The sequence below is a fragment of the Octodon degus genome, unplaced genomic scaffold, assembly GCF_000260255.1.
Source record: "Octodon degus isolate 3935 unplaced genomic scaffold, OctDeg1.0 scaffold00324, whole genome shotgun sequence".
NCBI classification, from domain to species: domain Eukaryota; kingdom Metazoa; phylum Chordata; class Mammalia; order Rodentia; family Octodontidae; genus Octodon; species Octodon degus.
The window spans coordinates 242,962-250,746 of NW_004524900.1; the positions used below are offsets into that span (position 1 = coordinate 242,962).

General features: G+C 38.5%; 1 pseudogene; it reads right to left on the reverse strand.

The window, feature by feature from the left end:
* Nucleotides 1-1,551: 1,551 nt before the first annotated feature.
* On the reverse strand, nucleotides 1,552-4,146 carry LOC101574915 (annotated as a pseudogene).
* Nucleotides 4,147-7,785: the final 3,639 nt, after the last annotated feature.

The following is a 7,785-nucleotide window of genomic DNA, read 5'->3' on the forward strand; positions in this document are numbered from 1 at the left end:
ATAGGGCCTTTCTGATGGAAGAAGTTCCACTCACATTCTGGGCCTTGGGCCCTGGCTCCAATGAAGATCCAGTGGGTCTTAGGAATTCTCATTCATGTCAGGCCTGGTCTCTGCATCAAATGAGAAACTGGAAGGCCCTGGGCAGTCTCATTCACCCACTGGGCCTGGGCTCTGGGTTGAATGAGGACCTGGTGGGCCCCGGGTGGTCCCACTGTTTTGCTGGCCCTGGGCTCTGGGTTGAACAAAGATCTGATGTGCCCTGGATATATATATATATATACATTTTTTTTCCTTTTTCCCCCCACAAAAAACAGTCCTTTATTTACACTTTTGTGAAGTTACTAATGCATGACATTAGGTTGCTATCATTTTGGTCTTATAAATGCATACTGCTTCTAATGTCATGTCAATTATTTCTACACTTTTTCTAAAGTGAATGTTTATAGAAAATATAAGAAGAGTAATAAAAGAAAACAAGAGATAAGAAAAAAAGTCATAGGATTGTCCTGCTACAATGCTGTATATGGTTTGATTTCTAAATTTCTGTGTAAAAATGTGTAATTGTTTTTTTTTCACATTCTATAGGGATTCAAAGTTTAGAATATCTGTGATTGTTGCAAAATAAGAGTTCTATGTTATGACTAAGGTGTTTAATATTCAGACAGATAGTAATGTTAAGCTCAAGTACATCTGTTACAGGGTAATAATATCATTAAGCTTCTCTTCTGGGTGTTTAATAAATAAAGTTTGCAGATCAAAAATTATAGAAATAGAGGGGCTACAAGGATAGCCAATATTTTGACCGTAACACTTCAAGGTCAATGAGGACTCAGGACATAAGATAACCTGTGCTGTGATATCCTGTAATTCAGTGGCAGCCCAATTTTTCTGATCAAGGAGAATATGAGGCCACAGTGAAAAGTGACCGATGAGGTATATGTGCCTAAGGAGAGACACCTAGAGAGAAAAAAATCCACCTTCCTCTTTGTTTTTTTCCCCAAGTTGTTATTTTTCAGTGTCTGGATTCCAAGTCTTGGAAGGGCTGAGTTGTTGTGGATTAAAAGTCCAGCATTTTGTTTTCTTATTCTTTTTCTTTTTTTGTTTTGTTTAAATAGACTTTATTGAAGTCAGTGCCTCTATACTGAGACAGAAGATTATGTCTACATAATCACAAGATATAACATTTCACAACTTCTAAAAGAAATGTCAACAATTACAATGATCATGCATACCATTGTCAATAATCACATTTTAGAAGCATTTTCAATGATTTCTAATGAAATGCTTATAACATTGTTATATATAGAACTACTTTCAATAAACTGCAAAACATTGATTGACTTTTCCAGTATGAGCTACAGTGTCAACACAAAAGGGAAGCATAAATGCTTAATTTATGAAATAAGAATGGAATGTTTCCTGTAAAGAAAAGTTAAAAAGCTTTCAAATAAAGGCCATTATTGAACCAACATGATGAGCACAACTTGACCTTTTGAGTTCATTTATCTTTTAAAGTTGTCCTCTGAGTAACTTAAGTTATAAGCATTCAATTTAATACAGTGAATATTCCTTGGATTGAAGTTTGGCAATAATGTGATCCAACTGTCTTTTTCCTTCACACTGTGGGAAATAGCTTGTGCCATAGTACTGAGGGGCAATTTTCACCAACCATTCTGGCTTGATATCTGTACATGTCCAGATGTAATTCTTTGTTGTTAAAACAAACTCATTATAAAGCATACATTCAGGCTTGTGGTCAAGAACAGTAGAGGGGTGCAGCTGAACCACCTGGTTGTCTTTCACCATTAAGTAATGTCCTGTTTGTTCTAAGTGTGCCATCTGCACAAAATGTTCAGTAACCAAAAATCTTCTTATATTAATATAATAGTCTCTGGTTGTAAAGTCAGTATTTTGAATGGGCAAATTAAATCTGTCCATAATTCTAGATAGCTTCTGGCATGCATTGTCTGCAGACATCAGGGACCTGTAGTTAATTAAGTTGTCATAACACCACTGAACTAACTCATGATTTTGTTTAAAAGCATGATAAACATTCAGCAGTGTCAGATGACCTCCATCTATGTGAGCAAATCTCATCTTGGCCTCATCTGCAGCTTTCTTGGCTTCCATGGGGCGAACAAAACACTGTGGGACTGACAACACAGCAGTAATAGATAGGACCTCATTCGAACAGTTGTAGTCACAAATTGCAATAACCATTTCAGCCAGCTGTGGATCTAGAGGAAACTGCTATCATGGACCCCAATTCAGACAGATTTCCATCATCATTTAAAGTAACCAGATAATTCAAAAGTTCTAGGGCTCTCATCAAAATTTCAGGAGGTGGTGTATACATAAAATCAAAGTGCATCAAATCATCAGCACCAAGTTTCTTCAATGCAACACTACTGATCTTAAGTTAGAACACAGAATTTCAGGATAGGTGTTATCCTGCATTTCTGTCTTATAAGCTTTCTCTGTGTAAAGTTTGAAGCATTTCCTAGGTCTAGTATGTCCAACTTAAACAACCCTTTGCTGAGCTGAAGTTTTACTAATGGCTGTCACCAAAAGGGATTCAACTCTGATTCGAGGATTGTATACCTTTTTGTTTCACAAATCCTGGATCAATCACAAACACTACCCTGGGACCTATTGTCAAAAGTGTCTCTTCAATATTAGTTGACACAACTACTTTTCTTTCAGTTACCCCATTCTGATTTCCGGGAAGTAGAGGCTCAAATATAAGTTGCTGCTGCTGAGGCCGAAGTGTAGCGTACAGTGGAATGGTTTTAATGTCGCTAACTTCAGGACCCAAATCATCAATTTCACACTTTATTCTCTTACAAGTCTCATCAATTTCCTTTTGACTAGTTAGGAAAAGCAGGAGATCTCCTTCTTCCTCTTCACACATATGTATCTGGATCACTCTTCAAATTGCTGCTTTGAGATAATCTTTCTCTGGTTCTGGACTATAAAAGATTTCAACAGGATGTGTGCATCTAGGAATAGTTAAGAGAGGACAGTTATCAAAGTAAATCTGGAACTTTCCTGCATCTAGAGTACCACTCATGACTATAACCTTTAAATCTGATTGCTGCCTTACAACTTCCTTCAAAACACCCATGAGAATATCTGTAGCCAATGCTCTTTCATGAGATTCATGAAGAATTATTACACCATAATGCTCCAGGAGTGGGTCATTCAGAGCTTCACGAAGTAACATCCCGTCAGTCATATACTTAAGAATGGCTTTTGCACAACTGCAGTCTTCAAGTCAAAGGGGGTAATGAACTTCCTGGCCCAACATCACATCCACTTCATCAGCAACTCTCTGAGCCACACTCATTGCAGCCACTGTCCTGGGCTGGGTACAGGGAACTCCACCCTGTACAAATATCCTCATGGGTGTTCTGAAGGAAGTTGTAAGGCAGCAATCAGATTTAAAGGTTATAGTCATGAGTGGTACTCTAGATGCAGGAAGGTTCCAGATTTACTTTGACAACTGTCCTCTGTTAACTATTCCTGGATGCACACATCCTGTTGAGATCTTTTATACTCCATGGGCCCAGGTAATGAACTTTTATACTCCATGGGTCCAGGTAATGAACACATGTACTCCACATACCACATACCAACACAGAAATCTGTGTTGTCTTATGAGACCCAGTCTTGCCAACCAGTACAAATGATTGATGTCTAACCAGAATATCTGTAAACCTATCCTTGTATTTCCAAATGGAGCTGAAGCCTTTTCTTCAGAATATCATAATATCAAGGAGTGTGGGGTAAATTGGTGAATGAATTAATGCACTGTGGAAGTGATGTGTGTCCTGCATGTCTGGCCTGTGTTGAATGAGAAGAATGTGTCGAATGTGTGGAATGAGCAGAGTGAGTTAAGTGATCTGAATAAGAAGCCTTTAAAGGTGGTAATACAGCACTGAGAAGCACAGCAATAGTTGAAGCTTACAATTCCTTCTCCTTTTCTTTGTCTCTCTCCTGCTCTCTACCTCCTATATCAAGTTCTCAGTCCCAATCTTTAGGCCAACCTTCATGATTCCAGTCATGATGCTGACCTTTCCCATTGGTCCCCACACACTTCTTGCCAGAGGGGAAATCCCCCAGGTCCAGCCAGTGCCCCTTGGACATACTCACACTTTGAATGAATGGAAGGTAGAAAAGAAGAAAAACAAAGCTGGTGGCTGTATGGGAACAGCAGATGACAGCTAATTAACTCTGGGAGATTCCCACCCCTCTCACTACAAGAACTCACTCTAGCATTTTTCTAAAAACCTAGGTTTTTGATACTTGCTAGCCAATCTTGTTGAGTTGGTCTTGGAACAATTTTCTGGTTTGAAAGTGTCCCTGTAAGGTATTTCCAATGCAACAATATCAGAAGGTAGATCCTAATTGCCCTCGTGAATTGCCCTCATGAATGTCATTATTTTAAATATTGGTTCATTGTCTTGGGAATAGATTCATTGCAAAATGAAAAGTGCAGCTCCCTTTAGTATCATTCTCATCTTCTTTGCCTTTGCAACATAAGATGATTTAACAAGTATAGCACCACTAGATGTCAGTCTCTCCATCTTGAATTTTCCAGTATCCAGAATTGTTAGCTAATAAAGTTATTCTAAGTATAAATTACTGAGTTTCTGGCATTTTGTTATAGCAGCACAAAATAGATCGAGACAAACTGCCACTGGAAACTCTCCTGGGAATCCCAACCCACGCTTCCTGCCTCATTCTTATCTTACAGCCTACAAGGGCTTAGAAAATACAGTCTCAAGTTGGTCCTGGCTCCAACTAGTCTATTAATTACCATCTCAACAATTAACAATCATTTGCAGATTGCAGTTGTCAAAGTACTCCCCTTTACATATCACTTAATTTCCTCCTCACCACAGCTTGCTGTGATAGGCAAAAAATTTGGAGCTCAGAAGGTTTAAGAGACTAGTCTAGGGCTAGGGATATAGCTCAGTGACATAAGCACCTGCCTGGCAAGTACAAGGTCCTGAGTTCAATCCTCAGTACAAAAAAGATAAAATCTCAAAGAGACTGGTCTAGAATTATACATTAAGAAGGGAGAGTTAATATTAGGATCCAGGTCACCGATCTTCATATTATGGTTCATCTGTGATATTTCCTTAGTTCCTGGGGTCTATTGTGGTTCAAGCCTGAAACAAACCAACTGGGATCTCCTGGTCTGGCTGGTACGCTTAGCACTCTTTATTAAGCCCATCTGATTGAAATGGTGCTGCATGTTCCTGGCCTTTTTATCTGATGGACAGGCTACTCTCTGGGACCTCCCACCAAGGTTCCCACTGGACACTTGGAATAGATTTATAGAGAGCAAGTGGAAAATAAACACATATGAACACTTAATGTGGAACAAGCCATCATAGTGTGGAGCCAAGGCAAAAAGTATAAATAAACATTTCCATGAAAATGGGCAAGATTCACTGTGAATGGTGTTTTAGTGTGTGTAATTGTACCAGAAATAAGACTTGGCCAGATGTCAAAATACCAGTCATCTAGCATTTATTACTGTTTTTTAATTGAAGACAAAGACTTTGTAAACCATAAGAAGTACTAATATTGTTTCAAATTACCTCAAAGTGTCCAGATGAGTAGGTGTTTCTGGGTAAGGCAACTTTATGCGGTGTGTGTGTTATTTTTCAGGAGAATTTGTGTGTGTGTTGCACTTGTGTGTGTATGTGCATGTGTCTACCATGGGGATTGAACCCAGAGTCTCAAGCATGCTAAACAACTGTTATGACAATGAGCTACATTGATAGTCCAAAAATAACTTTTTTAGTGCATTTACTACAAAGGCTGATATATATATATATATATATATATGAAAAATAATTACTCAGTCTTTAGGACTTTACTTGGTTGTTCCTCAGAGTGTGGCATCTTATTTGGGGCTTAGCCCCTAGAAACATAATGTCAACTGGGATTTCTATCTATTTATTTATTCATTTATTTATTGTATTTTAGAGAGGGATCTACAGGGTGCTCAGGGTCTCACTACTAGATTGAACTCATAGTGATCCGCCTGTTTACAGCCTCTCAAGAGCTGGGATTACAGGTGCACACCACCCACTCAGTCTCAATGGCCATCTCAGCCCACCCCAGGAGTGGGGCCAGCACAAGCAGGCCCAGGGATTGAACCCCCAGCCCCTGTGCCTGCTTGCAGGTGCTTTAATCCTCTGAACTATTTGGCTGGTGCTTCAACTGGGATTTCTAAAAATGGATTGATTTTTTAAAGGTTATAGTGACAAATCTGTAAATAAGATTTACAGTAAATAATCTTCATCTATTTAGAGAGTTAGCAGAAAGAATTTACAAAATAAAGGGCTACAGCATTGTATAAAATATGTCACATTCAGAGGTCACTTGCAGAATCAAACGTGGAGATGGCCAATTTACTAACCTCAAACTTACCTTACTTGCCTTCATTGCTCAACTTTTCTCATTTACTTTTGAGAATTCATGATGATTTCCATTTTAGTCAGAACACCAATATTTGAGTCAGAGTCTGTCTTGGCTTGTGAACATGTTAACATAAGCACAGGGGTGCAAATACAGATGTTCCTCAACTTATTTTATTCATTTATTTACTTATTTAGTTTTACTGTATTTGGTACAGAGTCTCACTACACAGCCCAGACTTGTAGTGATCCTTCTATTTTCAGCCTCTGCAGCACTGGGATTACAGGTGTGCACCACCATGCCTAGTCTCAGTGGCCAGGCCCACTTCTTGACTTATGATGGGGTAATGTCCCAAAAAACCCATCCTCAGCTGAAAATCTCCTAAATTGAATATGCATTTACTATATCTCACATCCAAAATAGCTTAACAACACAGTACACTGTGAGTATTGGTACTTTTGACTATGTAGCATGCTCCTCCTCCATTGTGAGAGAGAATAGTAGGACACATAGTTACCCTGAAGACGAGCAAAGTTCAATCCTTCAAATTTGGTTTCTATTGAATTCCTGTCACTTTTAGATCATTGAGAAGTTATAAAGTTGTAAATTGTAAGTTGAATCATAATTAGTTAGGAAACATCTGTATTAAATTCTGCTTTGCATGTAAAAGTAAATCTTGGAAGAAGTAGTAGGATCTTCTCCTGGAAACATCTAGATACTCTGAAAAACTTGCAAGTGGAAATCTGTGTTCACTTTCAGTTCTACTCAACTCTGGCACTATAATGTCCTCACCATGTCTATCACATATACAACAGACAGTTTGTACTTAGAATTTCATCTCAGAGTGACTGGATTTATAGACACCAACCAACGTCTATAATTGTCAGGCTACAAAGATGTTAAAGATCATTTCCCAATGTCACTAGATACCACTGGCAATTCAGTCAGAAAGAACTTTATCATGGAACTTCTGTACAAGACTAAGCATTCTGCATCCCACTGCTCACATCAGCAATATATCTACCATAGTTACTGTGGCAGTTGAAACCTATCTTCTTTCATGCCATTCCAAATAGTGGACATATGGATGAGAGTCTTACAGCTTTCAACTGGTAATTCAACATGCACAGATCAAGAGGGGGGAGAAGCTTGCATGACACTATCATGAAAATCCATAGTGACATAATAATTTTACTCTGAAGTTTCCTGACTATAATCTCCCTCCTGTTTCTTTTGTGTGTGTGTGTGTGTGTGTGTGTGTGTGTGTGTGTGTGTGTTATTAGCTCCATTTTATTGATGAGACTTCTCAAGTTCAGAGAGATTAAATAACTTCCCTAGGTTCTTTTTTTT